Source organism: Cygnus olor, chromosome Z, assembly GCF_009769625.2.
Source record: "Cygnus olor isolate bCygOlo1 chromosome Z, bCygOlo1.pri.v2, whole genome shotgun sequence".
NCBI lineage: Eukaryota > Metazoa > Chordata > Aves > Anseriformes > Anatidae > Cygnus > Cygnus olor.
Genome location: NC_049198.1, coordinates 16,195,170 through 16,214,906, shown reverse-complemented (window position 1 = coordinate 16,214,906; position 19,737 = coordinate 16,195,170). Strand labels below are relative to the sequence as shown.

The window sequence follows — 19,737 nt, the reverse complement described above, 5'->3', positions numbered from 1 at the left end:
AAGAGTGATTTACATTGTGTAAGAGTAATCAGTTACCCTAGCCTATCTTATTACAAAAGACAGAGGTGAAATAAACAAGATTTTCAAAAGTGATATTTTCAATTTTGGATTCTTTAAAAAAATAAATCTTATGCTCAACTGGACACTTTGAAAATGAGATGCAGAAGTTTTTCCCAAACAACTTCATAGTATCAAAAGGGAGAGACAATGATTTTATGGAAATAATAATTTCTGACGTTGTAGCATAGATGGGATGTTGATGAGGCAAATGCATGTGTTGAATATTGTGTTTTGCCATTACATTTTTGCATTTTTAGTGGTATTCATAGTTGATCCTCTTGGTATTCATTTGCCACAGGCTTATTAGGAACAGAAGCTTTGCAGTTGTTGTCAGGAAGAGCAGGAGAGGGTTGTGTGGGAGTGGTGGTGTGTTCTGTAGAAAAAGGTCAGCAGAAATTAGGCTTGCAGATTATTATGCATATTTTTTAACATCTGAGCTTTGATACAGCTGTTGGATGTGAATATATCCGTGGGAACATTCTTTTCACTTATCTGTTCTGTTGGTATGTATCAAAAGAAAGCAGAGGGAAGCTGATTGATTCTTGCCTGACTTTTCTTGTCTGTCCCAGTTAACTACAAGAAAGATTAAAAACAGTTCTTTGTCTAAAGTTTCTTTGTCTAAAAGGTATATCTATATCCTTATGTATGTATATATATGTTTATATATATATATGTATAAGAACCTACAACAGTGGTGTTTGTAGGAAAGGAAAATAAGCTGAGTTTATGTTCTGTTACTGTTGCAATTAAAAATGTATTGCCTGGAGCTATTAAACTACTAGGGATTCAATGCCTGTTCTTCAAAAGCAGTAAATTGGAGTAAAATGGAGTAATTTCAGTTGGTGTGGACAGTTGTCAATAGAACACAGGCAGCTGTGGCATACAAAGCTGTTGTCTCACCTACACTCCCTGCTTTTTAAACCCTTTTTATTCCTTAAAAGATAAATACCTAATGCATGGGTAATCCTGAAAGACAGTATCTTACCTTCTGGCAAAAGATAGAAACAAAAGATAGAAATTTTACAAAACTTTTTTAAAGCTGTTTTGACAAACATATGGTAATAAATTACTGGTACACACTAGAATTTCTTCCTACATTTTTAGCATTAATTATGTTAACTATTATACATGCTATGGAAATTTATAAATGTTTTCTTGTAGTGTCAAGCATCACAGATGTCAAACTTAAAGAGCCTATTTATCTGGATATGTACATAAGTAAGCTTTTTCTAGAATGAATCTGTTTATTTGAAACAGCATATGCTCACTGTGTTTTACATGTAACCATTAAAAATCTGTGAAATATTAAATATGATATTAACATAAATGATAATACCAGGAAAACAAACATTTTCTTCTCAGTTTTTCTATCACAGTATGTATAATAGGACAAAATATTTTCTATAGTGTATGTAAATAGTGAGCATTAATTATTTGCTGTTTCTAGAGGATTGATGCATGACAAACTTAAAGTATCATGGTTATGAATACTATCATCATACATTATGAAAGGACAGCATATTCCCCAAAACTATGCAATACAAATGTAATATAATGACATAAATGGGATCTTCCTTCTGTAACTATCCCAACAATTTAAAGTGCTTCATTAACATAAAGATCTTGCATAGAAGAGGATTTGCTGACATTTTTCTCTGATTGTGGAAAGCATCTTCCTGTGAGGCCTGGCTGCCTGCATCCCATAGGGTCAGCAGCTGTAGGACCTGCACCAGCTGTAGGCCCTCATTGATGGTCCCACTCCACTTCTCCTGTTCTGTCTCTGTCTGGAAAAAACCTGTTCCTCCCCCTGCCCCCCTTAAGTGATTTGCTTGAATAGCAGCATTTTGTGGCGTTGCTGCTGAAATCCTGGGGTGCTCAGGTTTTGAAGCTTTGCTTCCCTGACAGGCATCAAGCCAAGGCGTGCAGATGAGAAAAAGGGCCTCATTCTCCTGGAGTGCTTTTTGTGACCACCTGTCCCTTGAGGATACGATCAACCCCCTCCTGCCTCCCAGCCACAGCCACAGAGTCCTGGGCTGGAGGAGCTGGAACTGGTGTTGCAGAGAAGTGTCATGGAATGGCTCCGACTGGTGTGGCTGGAGAACAACAGGGGAAACTGGGGTATGGAGTGACAGGGGTCATCTGTATTTCCTATGTGCTTCTCAGGATCTGCAGCCTGGCTGCTGCTCTGAGGGTTTGGACGTCCCTGCCCCGGTGCTTGGAAAGGGGAGGCTGGGAGGGTGGGAGTGAAGTGTGATCTTTTGCAGCATTTACACTAACTAAAATCACCACACATTCCAATAAATTCTCCCCTCTTGATTTCCTACATCATTGAGGAAATGTTGGACAGAATTCCCTGCAACGGGCTGTTCTTTGGTTTTGAAGAAACCACCACTTGAAAAGCACTGGGATGTTTACTGGGCTCTCTGAAAGGAGAGCTGGACATGTAGAGGTGGCAGCAGCAGCGTGCCGATGCGGATGTACGCTCCATACCCATGGTTGACCAGGCGCTCCCCTGTGTTCGATGGGGTTCGCTCCACAGGAGCACTGGGTGCAGGAGCCTGACGGGAGCTGGCGCTTGAGGGCACTCGAGCTCTGTGACCCCTTGACACTTGGCCACTGCCCATGGGACGACTCCCAGATGGGGGCTCATAGTTCCTGGACCACCTGCGCAGCCATGGGTTTCTGCTCTGGGGCCTCTCCCTGACCCTGCTCCAACGCCGACGGGTGGATGATCTGACTACGTACTCCTGATAGTCATCATCTGCTCTCACTGTGTGCAGGACACGGTCAAAAGGCTGCCTGCAGAGTGGGCACAAAGCTGTTGTGGTGGCCCACTTCTGGATGCAGCTGAAGCAGAAGCAATGCAAGCACGAGGGCACACAGGCTGCGTTGTTGATGTCACACAGACAGATGGGGCAACAGCAGGGTTCTGATGCCTACGATGGCTCTGCCTGTTGAGTCCTGCTCCCAGTGGCCATCACAGCAGAGCCACTTCCCTCCAGTGTCTCCTCAACACCCGAGGTCATGTCCTGCAAGAAAGATGTGCAAAGTGCCTGAGTTTTCCATGTGCTAGGAAGAGAAAAGCAAAGAAAACTCAAGAAAGCAGAGGGAGATGGGAGGTGAGGGCCTCCCAAAGGGTCTCCTTGAGGGCTGAAAAGCACCAGCAGCCCTCAGGCCAGCCAGCTCCATGGACTGACCTTCGCCCTGCCTGTCGGCTTGGCTCTCCCTGTGCTGGGAGGGGTTGCAGACTCTGCCCCCTCTGCAGAGTGGGTGCTGGGACCCTGGGGCTAAAGAGCAGTGAGGCCATGGGAAGTCACAGCCACCCCACAGTGACATCACAGGGGACGTCAGGGCCACTGGGTGAGGAAAGCAAATGCCCCGGAGAGGGGGGGCAGAAAGCCTGCTTCATGGGTTATTTTCCATTTCTGTGTGGCCTTGCAGGGGGTGGTTTAACCTCAGACTGATCAGGTCCTGTGACAGGAGGCTGGTGTCCCTGGGCACAAGGGCCTGGCAGTGGGCACTGGACCTATGCAGGCAGGGAAATCCTGGTGACCTCCTCAGTGCCAGCAAAGCGCTCAGTGCCTCAGTGCCTCCTCAGGCTCAGCTCCTCCAAGGTCTGTCAGAGGATGTCTCGCACCTTGCCACCAGTGGGAAAGCCCCAGAGATCGCAGTATGGTTGAGGTTGAAAGGGGCCTCTGAAGACCCTCTTGTCCCCCTTTGCCCTACCACCCCAACTTGAAGCAGGGACAACCTGCCCTAGACAATGCCCAGGACGATGTCCAGGCAGCTTTTAAAGATGTCCAGGGACAGGGGGGACTCTGCAACCTCTTCAGGCAGCCTATGCAGTGCTAAGTCCCCCCTTCTGTAAAGAAGTGTTTCCTGATGTTTGGGAGGAACCTCCTGTTTTTCACTTTATGTGCATTACCTCTTGCCTGGGCACCACTTGAAAGAGCCTGGCTCAGTATTCTCTACAGCCTCCCTTCAGATATTTATATACATTGAGATGCAGCCTGAGCCTTCTTTCCAGTTTGAACCCAGATCCCTTTCATCAGAGCTGAGATGTGTCAGCCACAGAAATGGTTGAAGGCTGAAGGGAGTCCTTGTGGGATGCGAGGATGTTTGTGAACATTATGAGGGGATGTCGTTCAGGGGCTTGTGGAAGTGTGCAAAGCTCATCCTGAGATGGCTTAGGGAAGGCCCAAAGGCGGGGGGAATGGGCTGCATACAACTAGGTCTGGGAGGAAACAGAATGCAAAGAGAAGGAAAATCATAAGCTCATAGGAAGATTCAGGTTGGAAAGACCATCAAGAGCTTAACTGTGCAACTTACCTGCTTAAAGCAGCATCAGTGAGGTTGGGCTCAAGGCTTTCTCCAGCCTGGTGTCAAAAACCTCCAAGGAAGCTGCATAGTCTCTGTGGACAATATGCTCCACTCTGGACTGTTCCTGTTCTGAATTTTTTTCCTTTTATATCCAGTGTGAACTTGTCTTGTGTCTGTGTATGCCAGCTGTCTTTCATATTATCATCATTCACTGCTGTGAAGAGCCTGGTTCCATCTTCTCAACATGCAGGTCATAGGTAGTGGTTTCCGCAAAACTTCCCGTTCTCCAGGCAGAAGCAGCCTCATCCCTCAGGCTCCCCTCCCAGGGCAGGTGCTTCAGCCCCTGGACATCCTGGTGGGCTTCCGCTGGGTTCACTCCATTTTGACCACATGCCTTTTGGACTACAGAGCCCAAACCAGAGGATGCAGCTTCTAGGTCTAAGATGTGCTGAGCTGAGGAGGATCATCACCTCCCTCCATCTCACTGTGCCCCTGTTCCTACAATGCCAGATGTTGCTGATCTTCACTGTGTACAGCTCCAGGGTGACTCCTGTACAGCTTGCTGTTCCCCAGGGCCCCAGGCAGGTACCTTGCACAGAGATTGTTGAACTCTTTGAGGGGTTATTTCAAGACTCAGTAGTCTCCTTAATAATGTCTTTTTGTAAAATTTGGACTAGAATGACCTTCAGGTCTTAACATTTTTAATGGGTTCTGCATAAACTTTTATAGTATCTTTAGATTATAGTGATAGGATAACTGAGATAGGAAGGGTTCTTTTGCAATCACTTACTGACTGTAACCCCTGCTTAAAACAAGACTTACTTCCAATGTAATTCTTACTTACAATGGCTTTAAACTAAAAGAGGGGAGATTTAGATTAGAGATTAAGAGGAAATTCTTCACTCTGAGGGTGGTGAGGCACTGGTACAGGTTGCCCAGGGAAGATGTGGATGCCCCATCCCTGAAAGTGTCCTAGGCCAGGCCGCATGGGGCTTTGAGCAACCTGGTCTGGTGGGAGGTGTCCTTGCCCATAGCAGGGGGACTGGAACTGGGTGGTCTTTAAGGTCCCTTCCAAACCAAACCATTCTGTGATTCTACGATTCCAAGACTTGCTATATACATTACTCAGGGTCTTATTCAGATGAGTTTTTAATACGTCCAGTGGTGTTTCCTTAGTCTTCTTGCTGTCTTTATTTCTAAGTTTCCTATATCTATGATTTCTTGACTTTTTATGTAATTGTTACAACTAAAAAAGGCTATAAATTTACATTGGAGAGAAATATTAATTTTCTAATTATTTGTATGTGATTATAGTTTAATTAACAGCAATGCTTTTACTTGGGCTATTACTTGCATTATCTCAAGGTTAACAATATTTTAGAATCATAGAATCATCATAGAATCATAGAAACACAAGGTTGGAAAGGACCTACAAGGTCATCTAGTCCAACCGTCCTCCTGTCACCAATACTATCCACTGAGCTTCTAAATCATATCTCGTAGCACCTTGTCCAGGCGCTTCTTGAACACTGCGAGGGACAGTGAATCCACCACCTCCCTGGGCAGGCTGTTCCAGCACCTGACCATTCTTTGAGAGAAAAAGTTTTTCCTGATATCTAATCTAAATCTCCCCAGAAGCAACTTGTGGTCATTTCCTCAAGTCCTATCATTAGTTATCTGGGAGAAGAGGCCGACTGCCTCCTCGTCACAGCCTCCCTACAGAAAGTTTTAGAGTTCAATGAGGTCTCCCATGAGCCTCCTCTTCTCCAGACTAAACAATCCCAGCTCCCTCAGCCACTCCTCACAGGACTTGTGTTCCAGTCCCTTCACCAGCTTCATAGCCCTTCTCCGGACACGCTCCAGGGCCTCGACGTCCTTCTTGTACTGAGGGGCCCAAAGCTGAACAGAGTACTCGAGGTGTGGCCTCACCAGAGCAGAGTACAAGGGGATGATCACCGCTCTGCTCCTGCTGGCCACGCTATTTCTAATACAGGCCAGGATGCCATTGGCCTTCTTGGCCACTGCCGGCTCATGTTCAGCCAGGCATCAATCAACACTCCCAGGTCCCTTTCCTCTGCACAGTTTTCCAGCCACTCTGCCCCAGGCCTATAGCACTGCACGGGGTTATTGTGGCCAAAGTGCAGGACCTGGCACTTGGCCTTGTTAAACCTCATCCCATTTGCCTCAGCCCAGCAGTCCAGCTTATCCAGATCCCTCTGATGGGCCACTCTACCCTCCAGCAGATCAACACTATCTCCCAACTTGGTGTTGTCTTCAATCTTACTGAGGGTACACTCAATCCCCTCATCTAGGTCATCAATAAAGATATTAAACAAGATAGGCCCCAGTACCGACTGGGTGCTTTAAACAGAGGTTGTATAGATTTGATCAAAATGTCAGAACTATGAGAATCAAAGGTACATAAAATTTGGAAAGGGTATGAGGAGCAGGCTGAAAAAGCAGGTAGGTTGTTTGAGAACTTGGGAATTTATTTGCATCTTTTACTTTAAGTTGTCTGAGCGTAGGTACTTAAAACAGAACCAAAACCAAAACAAAGATGCCTTGGAGATGTCTAGAAAGTCTGTGAGAATCTGTGCTGATGAATGAGTGACTCTTTAATATTAGATCACAGTTAAATGAGATATTCTCTGATGATAGCATGGATTCTCAAGGAGCTTCTGTCACCATTGGCTTCCGTATGTGGATTCAGAAGGTGGTGGAAATGTTTACAGTACAACCAATTCATACCAGTCTAACACAATGGTAATTAACATCAAGTCCAAAAAAACATTTTTTCTTCAGCTTTTCTATTTCTTAAGAAAGCTTTAAGCTTCTATAGCCTGTAACTAAGTGCGTATGACATAGGGATTTCCTCCATTTATACACTCATAACTAATATTGGTTGATGAGAAGCTCGATGTTTGACAACAAGAGCTCGCAATGTGTGCTTGCAGCCCAGAAAGCCAACTGTATCCTGGACTGCATCAAAAGCAGCATGACCAGCAGGACCCCCTACCTGGAGTCCTGCACCCAGCTCTGGGGCCCCCCAGAGGGAGGCCCCAGAGAAGGACAAGAAAGATGTGGACCTATTAGAGTGAGTCCAAAGTAGGGCCATGAGGATGGTCAGAGGGCTGGGGCACCTCTCCTGTGAAGAGAGGCTGAGGGAGTTGGGGCTGTTCAGTCTGGAGAAGAGAAGGCTCCAGGGAGACCTTACAGCGGCCTTCCAGTACCTAAAGGGGGCCTATGGGAAAGCTGGGGAGGGACTCTTTGTCAGGGAGTGCAGTGATAGGAGAAGAAGTAATGGCTTTAAACTGGAAGAGAGTAGTTTTCAATTAGATATAAGGAAGAAATTCTTTATTCTGAGGGTGGTGAGGCACTGGAACAAGTTGCCCAGAGAAGCTGTGGATGCCCCATCCCTGGAAGTGTTCAAGGCCAGGCTGGATGGGGCTTTGGGCAACCTGGTCTGGTGATGTTTAAGGTCCTTTCCAAACCAAACCATTCTGTGCTTCTATATCCTGCCTGAGGACAGATCTCTGGGTGGTATTTTTAAATACTTGTTTAATCTTAAACGAAACCTGAAACACACTCAGCAGACATAACAATAAGAACATGCTGTTTTGAACATCCCAAGGATATTCAAAGTTTTAAAGAGCTATTGTAACTAGCTGGGAGGAGAAGGAGGCGGTGAGGAGAAAGGGAGGGTGAAGAAGTGGGGGAAAGCGTCCACCCTGTCTCCCTCCACAGATTGGCTCCCTGAGGAGAAAAGGTAAAATGTATAATGATTAATAGTTTCTCAGAGATATTTACTGAAGTATAGAGATGATGGCAATGAGTACAAATACCAGATTAATCTCACAACCTGTAATTTTATCATATCATAAGCTGATGTTACACAGTACAGTGAATGATAACCTGAAAGCAGCCCACAGAGATGATAAGCAGCGTGACAGAGAACACATACAGTAACTAACATGTTATACAATACAACCCTGAGAACAAGCACCACCCAGAGAGAAAAAAAAAATCAATATTGTGACCAGCAACTATTAAGTCAAATTAGTGCTTATAACAAATTTGTTTTAACATGCCCTGATCAGATCTGTTGTTACCTCAATAGTGTCTGCCCCGTATCTGGGGCCAAAAAGGCTGTTCTGGTTTAACCCAGCAGGCAGCTGAGCACCACAAAGTCATTCCCCCACTCAACATTGGGATGGGGGAGAGAATCAGGAAAATAAAAAAAAAAAAAGTAAAATCTCACGGGTTGAGATAAAGACAGTTTAATAGGAAAGAAAAGGAAGGTAAAATAATATTCATAATAACTTAATAATTCAATGTATTCATTCATATAGCTATATAAATAACATTGTTAATAATAGATTAAAATATTATTAATATGTCATATGAAAATATGATTCAGTTTGTACAGCTCATATTTAAATAGGTCATTGAAGCAGTTATTTCTGGTTTTGAGCTCAAGTCTCAAAGTAGTTATAAAACAGATACAGACATATATGACTGTCTAAACAACTGCCCTTGTTGCAGAACTATAAGGAAAAAGAATTTTAAAATTAACCTGTTTTTTAGTTTTTCAACCTATTTACTTTTGTTTTGCCCACCATTCCCACAAATGATCAAGAAATCTATGAAGTGCATTAGGTCATGCACTTTATTGGTACTGATGTAGTTATTGACATTTCTTCTCAGTTCCTGACTTGGTTTAACATATTTCAGTTTAGGAAAGCAAGGGAAAAGTAGTCAAGGTACATCACTGTATATCAAACTCGTATGAGTCATTCATAACAATTTTAGGCCTTGAAGAGTCCAAAATTGTGTAAATGCTGATTATCAAAAGGTATTTCTTTCTCAAAATATCATCACAGTTTGAGACAACCAGACAGACAAATAACCAGAGAAAATACAAAATGTATAGCTTTGTGCTTTAAAACCTTCTTCACTCTGAGAAAGTTGTAAATCTGACCAAAGATCCTCACAGATCAAAGGAGAAAAGAAGCAAAAGGACAAAGATTGGGTAGCACTTCCCCAAGACATGCTGCCAATGTTTCATTACTAAAGTTTTGTCTGATTCAGATGTAGTATCCTGATGCATTTTACTTGAACTGTAATTTGTTCAGCTCTTACAGATCCTGCATAAGCTTTTAGCACCTACTGCATCAAGAAGTTTGAAAATTCGACTTCATAGGGTACTTGGTGCCCCTAATTTTGATACTGGAAAAGACAACAAATAATTGTTTTGTGTTTGCTGCCCTCATGCCATTCATAGTTCAGGTCTCACATACAGGTCTCCAGAAGATCCCTCTAACAGTCACTTCTGGGCTGAAGAACCCTAGTGTAAGCACTTCATTTCTGCTGTTAGAAAGCCAGGAATGGACATACCAGGAACAACTAAGTAGATCTAAGACTCTCCAGCCTGCAGAGAGAGTAAGGTGGAAGTTTGTGAAATCAACAGGGAATGATTGTACATTTTCTTTTCCAATGTACAGGCTAGGGAACATTAAATCAAGCTATTGTGGGCAAGCTGAAAACAAACCAAAGTGGGTGGCCTTTTGCATAATGTTCATTTAAACTAGGGAAATTTACTGCCACAAGCTGCTGTGCATACTGAAAGTTGGAGTTGGTTCAAAAAGCTTGTGAACAAGGGAGAAATCCTTTGCAAGCTCTTAATGTAGAGTTATAGCACTTGGTCAGTAAGCACCAGACCTGCATGTTTTTGAAGATAATGAGAGCATTTGGAAAAAGTAGTGCATGCTCATTCTGTTCTGATTTAGTTCCATAAGCATACATTATGGACAGCTATCAGAGCATGGATAATACATTAGATGGACCTCTGATATATGCAGCCCTTTTGACCAGCACTATCATGATTTTAGTTTGGCAGAATCTTTGTTTCTTCTGGCTTTATTTTCTGTAAGCTTTTGCCAAAACCAGGAAAACATGAAAACTCAGATTAGCATCATAGTCCTTGATCAGGTACATCTAGGACAAAGACTTCCTTCTAAGGACTGAGCATAATTGTTTTGGTCAACTGACTTGTAAAGGCATACTTGTCTAGCTTATGTAGAAGCTGGCAGCACAGTTAATTTGAGGTCTTTTAGCTGAAAAAATCCCTTTAGCAATATGTGCTCCTCTCTCTGCTGGGTCATTTGCCTGTGAAGCATGGAAGCTGACAGTAAAATCTTTGAAATGAAACTGCCCTTTGGAATTACTGCAGCAAACATTGTTCTTTCTTATAATGAAAATTTTCCTCACTAGTAAGTTTCATCTGGCAAATACTGACTACTGTTTGTGATTTTTTCTTCCAAGATTTTAAATTTAATAGGGTGCATTTTAACTAATTTGTAAGTCTAGCAAGAACTAAAACTTGTACAAATCCAAATACAGATGCTGATTTCTGGATATACTGAAGAATCCCTTTTCTTTCTACACATGTAATGTATTATTTCTTAGGTTTTCCTAGATAGTATGTGTGTGAGTCTTTTTTCATCTTTCTCTTTGTACATTTCTTTTTGCCTAAAATTCAATTTCAGCTGTGTTGCTAATATGTAAAATGACATTCACAAAACATTGTGAAGCCATTAAGTGTATTTTCACATTTGTCTTCTTAAACTGCTGTTTGCATGTTGGTTCCTCTAATACAAATATTAAATATAACTCAGGAGGCTAACATGGTTAACTATTCTTTCATTATCTATTTTAAATAAGACATCTGATCCTGTATCTAACCATGTATCTAACCATGGCATGCTGAATGTAGTTGTCCAGGCTGGAAAAGAAATAATGTTACTCTCCAAACAGACCCTTTCAGTCCAATGTTTGGATGCTTAAACAAATCAAAACACATTATTTTAAAGGTGCATTTAAGAGTGCATTTTAAAACTTTTTTACATAAATATTCTACTAAAATCTTTTGTGTACCTCTTCTGGCAATTTATGCTAGAACAGTTTAAAAGACTTCAATTCTCACGTGCCTCTCAAGTTCATCTGATAGAGATTATTGCACTGAGAAGTCTGTTGTTTAAAAAGTCAAGGACACAGATGTTGCTTTATTTTTCATTCTCTCAGTCTCACTCATTAAAAGAGGAAGTGGTGAATGACTATCAGGACTGAGGACTGACTTAACAGTGCAGCTGACTGAACTTCTAGCTAGCTATTGTCAAAAGGGGTGCTTACCCCAACATGGGCTGTTCTCCTGCTATTTGTCAACTCTCTGACTCCATAGGGAAGGGGTTCCCAAACCTTTTTGATCATGCGCTCCATCAGCAAAAAATGTTTCAGAACACCTGCCCAATATAATTTGTTTTTGGTTGTTGTTTATATGCGTGTACTACTGTACTAATATACTATGTACATTATAAAACCTGCACAAAAATAGAAGCTAAAAAAGGATAAGTTAAAGATGAAGTAAAGACTACGTTTTATTTTAAAATTTTATGTATTTGTGTTACAAGCTGTGGTGCTCTGTGAGCCCAGACTTTTAGGCTGTCTTCCAATTTTCTTATTTACAAGCTGGCTCTGGGTTAACCCTTCTCGTAACAAAACTATTTCCAAAACAATGACACCCTGTGTTACAATATTGTGGGCTTAGTCCTTGGAGCTTAACAGAAGCATGTACTGCAAATATTCAGGCACTCCAAAAACTGATATTCACATCAAGAATGAGACAGTATATCTTTATGTTTGGAGCTCCCTAAGAAGCAAAGCTGTGTATTACTGATGAAGTTTAAAAGCATAATTTTTTTTTCTTTTTTTCTTCCTTTTTTTTTTTTTTCTCTGAAGGTAAAGGTTAAGAACTTTATTCCTTGTTAGAGGACTAGAATATATGTTGATGAATGTATGGAGACTCCTTAGACTTCTTTCTACCCTCTTTGTCTGCATCTTCCTGTGCAGAGAAGCAGACAGAAATCCTCTTCTCTCTACTTTGTCAAGTCTTCTGTTTAGCCACAGTGGTCAGGGACAGAGACACCACAGGCTAATGAGCTGGATCAGGCTTCTCCAGAGCTGCTTAATTTGCACTTGCATCATGTCTCAAATACGCAATGGTATTTCTAGGTGTCACTGGTTCTGGTGGCTGTGTTACAAGTGTCAGTGGTTTGAGCCTACCTGGAAGCTTAGACCTACAGAAGAGCTTAGTATCTGCAGCACTGAGTGCTGCGATGCTGGCACTGATGTTCTCCAGCAGAACTGGAGCTCCTGGAAAAACACAATGGTTTTCTGTAGAGTTCTGGAAAGGAATTACATGCTTCAAGAAAATTATAGAGAAAAATCATCACACTAAGTAAAGAACCACTGTGCCCTGTAGGGTATACTAAAGCTTTCTGCGAGGAAATATTGAAGACAGTGGTACTTGGAAACTTGCTGATGTTTTCAAAATGCAAAACTAAAGGAATGATCAGTGAGATGAACTCTTACATCCATGTAAACTAACGTAATTTGTTGAATTCAGGCAGAAGGAAATTAGGATAGAGGAAATAGGATAGGCTTTGGAAAATTAGAAATTGGAAATTAGGATAGGCTTCGGAAAATGACATTGCCTGCAAACTAATTCGTCTTCCTGACCTGGAAGAAGACAAATAATATTTTACTGCCCTATATACTTTAAAATGATATAAACTTTCTATGTAGACAAAATTCCAGTTTTGACAGACTGGAAAAGATGATAGCAAAATGGAAATACATATATCTTAAAAACAGACAGACATTCTGATTAGTAAACTTAGAAAGTTTCACTCTGAACCCTTTTTTTTTTTTATGAAGTTATTACTTCTCAGCTGATCTTGCTACTTCAGTTCTGCAGTCAAATAGTAATGTCATTTTCCTGATATTTCAGCTCCCAACCTGTTTGTCCTTTCCAAATTCATTTCTGTTTGGATTGAGAGAGCTATCAATCATACAGCTTAATCAATGTATGCTGTTCTTTGCAGATGTCAGTGCTATCCAAAGTAAGTTTCATGCATATTAATATTGTAATTTTATTTAAGCTTTTGAGCAAATAATGTGATACCTTGTGGGACACTGAGAAGGGAACAGAAGTCATCAAGACTAATACGTGAGAGAAATGTATATTACAGAACAATGCTGAAAGTCTTTTAATCATTGTCCAATTTCTGGTTCCACATGAAGAAACAATGGAATTGTGAAAAAAAAAAAAAAAAAAATGAAGCCTGTGAGTAATTTCAGCTTCTCTTCCGTAAAGTATAATAAATTTGATGCTTCCCACTTTAATTGCTGATGCATCATATCATCATATAAAATATTAGTTACCATTCCTACATGTTAGGATGGGGAGCCCCTCACAAATATCCTGGTGTAAGATTCAAGTCATTTTTGAAAAGGCAGCTCTGGGGAGGTAGAGAAGTTTTTCAGAACTTCTGGTAAATTGGAGAAGACAGTAGAAATAAGAGTGATTTCATTGGTTAAGTCAGCAGAGAGAGGTGGCTTGCAGGCTGCACGCTAATGTCTATGCTGCCTTCAGGTCTGTCAGCTAAAATTAATGACTTGCTGCAAACTAGAATGGACTGTTTTCTGTGAGCTGCTGGGGACAAAACAGCTTGGCAAGGTCACATTCCGTGAGCACTGTGTTCTCATTAACCTCAGCCCAGCCTAATAATCAGTAAAAAATAAAATTCCAGTGTAGATGTGACAAAAAGGCAGTAATGTCTGATTATATTTGGGATACCAACAAGAGTTAAGGAAGCTTATTCTATAAACAACACATTTAGCTAGATAAGACCTTAGAGGAGCAAAACCATATTTACTGAAATTAAAGGAAGCAAAATATGAATATATTCCATACCTGAGAATGAAATATGGTCCTATGATATTCACACTAACATTATGCATTTCTTTTATGAAGCACAGATTCTGTAGGCATTTTAACTTCCTTAATTTTCTACTCTCTAACAATATTAATCATGAAGAAGTGTTTTCTTTATATTAAAGAAGGGCCACAATGGTTTTTTTTTTTTTCATTTTGTTTAGATTCCTTAGGAGATTTTATAATGGAAAAAAAAAAGGGGGGGGGGAGGGAAAAAAAAAAAGCTGAGACTTTGGATTCTTTGCCAGAAAATAGTGTATTTTGACCTATAGCCGGGGTACTCTGCCCAAACCAAGTCAAAAGCTATGTGCAAAACCACACCACATTGTGTCTTCATTTTTTCTTTCATAAACTTAAACTTGATGTTGTGTTTCTTCATACAGGAAAAGAATTTTGTTTCTCTCGAGGTATTGCTAAGAAAACTCATAAAGCTAAATTAAAACAACAGAAGAAAAACCACAACACATTTTAGAACTAAAGATAAGGCAGACTATAGAAAAACATGAATAAAGTTTAAGATCATCAAAATTTACTTCAAATGCCACAACGTAAAGAATACAGGAGAAAAGTTAATGATTTCACATGATATACATTGGTATAATGATGTTATGCTAGTTGTCAGCAAACTATGCCATTATGCCAGGCACTGTGCACGCAGTAACTCAATCTACATCCCAATAAGCTTGCAGCCTGCAGTGAAGCAGCCAGCCTCCAGCAGCTCTTTGGAGCTGCTAGCTGTCCTTGAAAGGAAGAAGTTCTTGAGAGTTTCTCAGGGTTATATGTCTTTCTTATTTTACAGTCTCCCTGTGTGCTGTAGATTGGATGTTAGGAAAGGGTTCTTCAGTGAGAGAGAGGGTGGTCGGATACTGGAACAGGCTCTCCAGGACAGTGTTCACGGCAGCAAGATGCTGTAGTTCAAGAAGAATTTGGACTGCTTTCAGATACATGGTCTGATTTTTGGGTGGTTCTGTGTGGAGTCAGGAGTTGTACTCAATGATCTGCACTTGGGGCACAACAACCCCACGCGATGCTACAGGCTGGGGGAGGAGTGGCAGGAAAGCTGCCTGGCAGAAAGGGACCTGGGGGTATTGTTCAATAGCTGGCTGAATATGAGCCAGCAGTGTGCTCAGGTGGCCAAGAAGGCCAACAGCATCCTGGCTTGGATCAGAAATAGTGTGGCCAGCAGCACTAGGGAAGTGACTGTCCCCCGTACTTGGCTCTGGTGAGGCCGCACCTTGAGTATTGTGTTCAGTTTTGGGTCCCTCAGTACAAGAAAGATATCGAGGCCCTGAAATGTGTCCAGAGAAGGGCAACAAAGCTGGTGAGGGGTCTGGAGAACAAGTCTTATGGGGAGTGGCTGAGGGAGCTGGAGTTTAGAGCCTAGAGAAAAGGAGGCTCGGGAGACCTTATGGCACTGTATAGTCACCTTAAAGGAGGCTTTAGTGAGGTGGGGATCAGGCTCTTCTCACAAGCACCAAGTGATAAAACAAGGAGAAATGACCTCAAGTTGTGCCAGGGAAGGTTTAGTTTAGATATTAGGAGGAATTTCTTTACTGAGAGATTTTTGTGGCATTGGAGCAGGCTGCCCAGGAAAGTGGTTGAATCACAAACCCTGGAAGTTTTCAAGAAACTTGTAGATGTAGAACTTAGTAGCATGGTTTAATGGTGGACTTTAGTACTAGGTTATAGACTGGGCTAGATGATCTTAGAGGTCTTTTCCAACCTGCATGACTCTATGATTCTATGACCCTTGTAGGTCCCTTCCAACTCAGGATATTCTGTTCTGAGTCAAAATTAATTTTGTTTATGCTAACATTTATCATATTTGACATATTGTACCTTTAGAAACAGATAACCTAAACTAAGTTTGAGGAATTACATATTTCTCTGGAAGAATAATAATAATCTTATATTTATTTTGCCACATGGTAAAGGCAATGCTGTTCTCCTTTTTCACATCTTGTATTTTTTCTATGAAGCATTACTGAAGATATTTAAGATATCTCTCATTTTTTCTTTATGAGCTAGCAAATTTCTCCTTTTCCTTGTCACCTTGGAAAAGAGCAAACATACTCAATGAACTTTATTGTTGTTCCTAATTTGGAAAACAGCTGTGGGAACAAGTGGAGCCTTGCTAGGAAAAGAGAAATCTACACCTGTTATGACTGATATAAGTTGATGATTCAAGCCTTGCATCTTTGGTCTTCCTTGTTTAAAAGGGCCACTGAAGAAGAGGTAGTCCAGGTTCATCTCAGGGCTAACTTCCTGAAGTGTGCATCTTACTATGATGCTTGACTTGAAGAAGTTGTTCAGGTCAGGCTGTTGTGTATACATAAGGCTACTTTAGAATTTAAATCTTTGTTTTAAATCACAATTGTCACTGGAAACATCTCTCTCTGTCTTTTCATGAAGTGCAGGGTGAGCAAGATATAAGAAATCTTAGCTAGGACGCTGAGTTAAGTATGCAGCATTAGGAGAGAGAACTCCTGCACTGGGAATACACTCCTACTACTATACTTAACATACTGCATCTCAGTGACATTGCATTCTTCAGTCACACACTTCCCTGTGATCTGTTATCTGTCAAAAGCAATGGTATCTCCTGTAGTTTACAACAGCAACAAAAAACAGAAACTTAAGTAACTTAGTGCTTAAGTAACAATTATTTTTTCGGAAAGGAGTCCTATCTAATGTGATGTGTGTGAAGTCTCTGATGTATGTATTAGCAGTCTCTGAATGCTTGCAGAAAAACACCAAATATCTAAAAAAGGTATAGTAATTTAGGGATATTACGTAATTCTCATATCACAAAATGGTGACATCCCTTAAATGTATCAGAAATTAAAATGATGGGCTCCTTATAAATGGTCTTCTTATATTAGCAGGCATGACTAGGGAGTAGATCAGTGGTGACCCACATCTGGGGAGAAACAGCAAGGATTGCCAGAGAACCACCTTTTGCTGAAAGAGAAGAAAAGGAATACATGTAATACCTAAGAAATGGAGAAAACAAATGAACTTGTCTCCCTGGGATTTTGGTGAGTGTTTACCAGTATTTAAAGCATGGTCTCAAACACCGACTCAACAAACTCACAGAGGAACAGCTCTGTGCTCTGATTAAATTCATTGTATTGCCTTTCATGCTGTAGGCAATTTGTAGTCCAGTGACAGGATGCCAGAAGCAATGTGTTTATTTCTAATAAGTTTCACATCACTTCACGTATGAATGTCATGTGAGCTTTACTGGTCGGAGGCATGACTGTGCACCACATGCAGGTGCCTGCAGTCTGTGTTTAGGGGTAATCCCGGCACGGGCTCTCAGTAATGACAGCTACTGGGTTAAGCGGAACAAAAGCAGCTCGTCCTTAACGCCAAGTGCTGAAAAAGGCAGTAAGAAGGTGACATCTTCTGGCCAGAGAACAGATTTGCACGGCCCGCAGACACTTCTCCCGCTCGCGTGTCTTAGGGAGAGCAAGGAAGTCGTCATCGTCTCTACCGAAATCTCCATTTGCTTTTAAAAATAAATGTTAGTGGTGATACCTAACTATTTTCCATTGATATCATTGAACCTCCTAATTTGGGCAATCTTAATAGTCTACTACTAGTACTTGGTCACTGATGTTTTTGAGTTGGGTTGCACTAGATAGATGAACTCTAAAAAAGTGAAAAAACACTTTTTTCAACCATTTTTGTTTTTAAAACTTTTAATGAATATTCATTACCTAAGGGAATATAAAGAATAATACATCTGTAGTGATATATGGTAATGGCATCTTCATTATCTTGTCCTAATGCTATATGGCATGCAAATAAGTGCTCATTCTAACTCAGAGACTAAATTTATGCAAAGGAGAGTTTCATATATTATAACACAGATGGCAAATTCCAACACCCAATTTCTTTTAGTGTCTGAAAACTGATGGACAGCTTAGGTTGCTGAGTGGGTGAAATGCTCCAGGATAATTTAGTTCAGAAAACTTTTATATTATTCTTTCTGCATACTGAATTTACTAGAAGTCCTTTGAAAGTCACCATAAAATTTCCATTATTGAAATGTTACCTGTCAGTATAGACATTGATGAATAGAATTGGTGGTGAGAGCTGAGGAAATCGTACAAGAGGTTTTTGTTTTTGTTTTTGTTTTGTTTCCTGTTGGTTGTCTCAGCTGACGTGCCCATTTAAGGTCATCTGAGACTTTATCAAGATTTGTAAACATTCTCTTAAAAGTTGCCTGGGGCTTAGTAACTTGGGTAAATCAATGACTTTCTTTAGAGTACTTGACCTTAAGCTGTGACACCAGAAATGGGAAAAATTAAATAGACTAGCATGTCCCTTTTTCAAAGAGATGGTTGGGGACGTCTGTGATGGGGCAAGAAAAAAACATCCTCCCCATACTCCTTCTCCCCACTCCTTCTCCCAATCCTGGAAAAAAAAAAAAAAAAAAAAAAAAAAAAAAAAAAAAAAAAGCTGTTTTGGTAACAAAATACCAGCCCTTGAGCATGCTCCTAGTTAGGTACATCGGTGCTTTGCCATTGCCCTTAATTTCACCAAGATAACTATATACCTTTCTCCTTGTGGATCTTCAATTATTCACCAACCCTTTGTATGGAAATTACACTTCCACATACAGCTTTTTTTTTTCTTTTTTTTTTTTTTTTGCTTTGTTTTGTTTTCAAATTACATGTTAATACTTTCTTCCAAAAATCTGTTCTGCTTTATTCTTCTCAGCAACAATTTCTATCTACTGTCTTTCAGGAAAACCAGTGCACCATGTCTTGTGTTAGGCTGCATTTCGGTCTTCGGACTGTGTTTCTGTGATTCCTTCCATCCAGTGTTGATGATGATCAGTCAGTCTTTATAATCCTGTGGTATTTGAGGGGTTCAGTCACAAATTGGGACCTTCACTATCTGGGTGATATGCAAAAATAATACTACAAAAATACAAATCTAGGTAGGGTAGGTTTTGGATGTCATTGCTAAATTTGCTGTTGCTCTTTTCTATCTATATTAGGGAACATTTTGTTAAAGTCCGGATCCTGACTTCAGGGATAGGGACAGGTGGATGTGGCTTGTGAAAGTAGTTACCCTTTTCACAGGCTTTCTGGAGGGTCTATAATAGAACTGCAGTGTGCAATTTCATCATCTTTTTCATCGCCATTACTAGCATTAGAGTAGCAAAAAGGGAACAGTATTTTGACTCTGGTTATCAAGTCTTGATAAATGGGTTGTAGGATTTCCTTCCTCATCATTTTTTGTTAAAATGTCCAACAGTTTAAACAACTCCCTGAAAAACATCGTGTCATATCATGTTTCCTGACTGGTTTCACTCTGTCAAAGCAATTTATCAGCTGGCTCATTTGGTCCCTGAAGTTTGGGAGCAAACATTTTGCCATGTGCACTTCTGTCACATTCTGCATTGTGCAAAGTGGATTTCCTTTTGGAGGCTGGGAGTCACATCTTTCTCAGAATGAATAACATTCATTCTGAATGAATGGTGGTGGTGGTGGGTTTTTTTTCTTTCTTTC

The 19,737-nt window shown here is 40.9% G+C and overlaps 1 long non-coding RNA gene across 1 annotated transcript; it reads left to right on the top strand.

The window, feature by feature from the left end:
* Positions 1-13,170: 13,170 nt before the first annotated feature.
* On the top strand, positions 13,171-19,060 carry LOC121061674. Its single transcript, XR_005815208.1, has 3 exons — positions 13,171-13,337; positions 17,095-17,250; positions 18,968-19,060. It is a non-coding gene; the product is annotated as an uncharacterized LOC121061674 (long non-coding RNA).
* Positions 19,061-19,737: the final 677 nt, after the last annotated feature.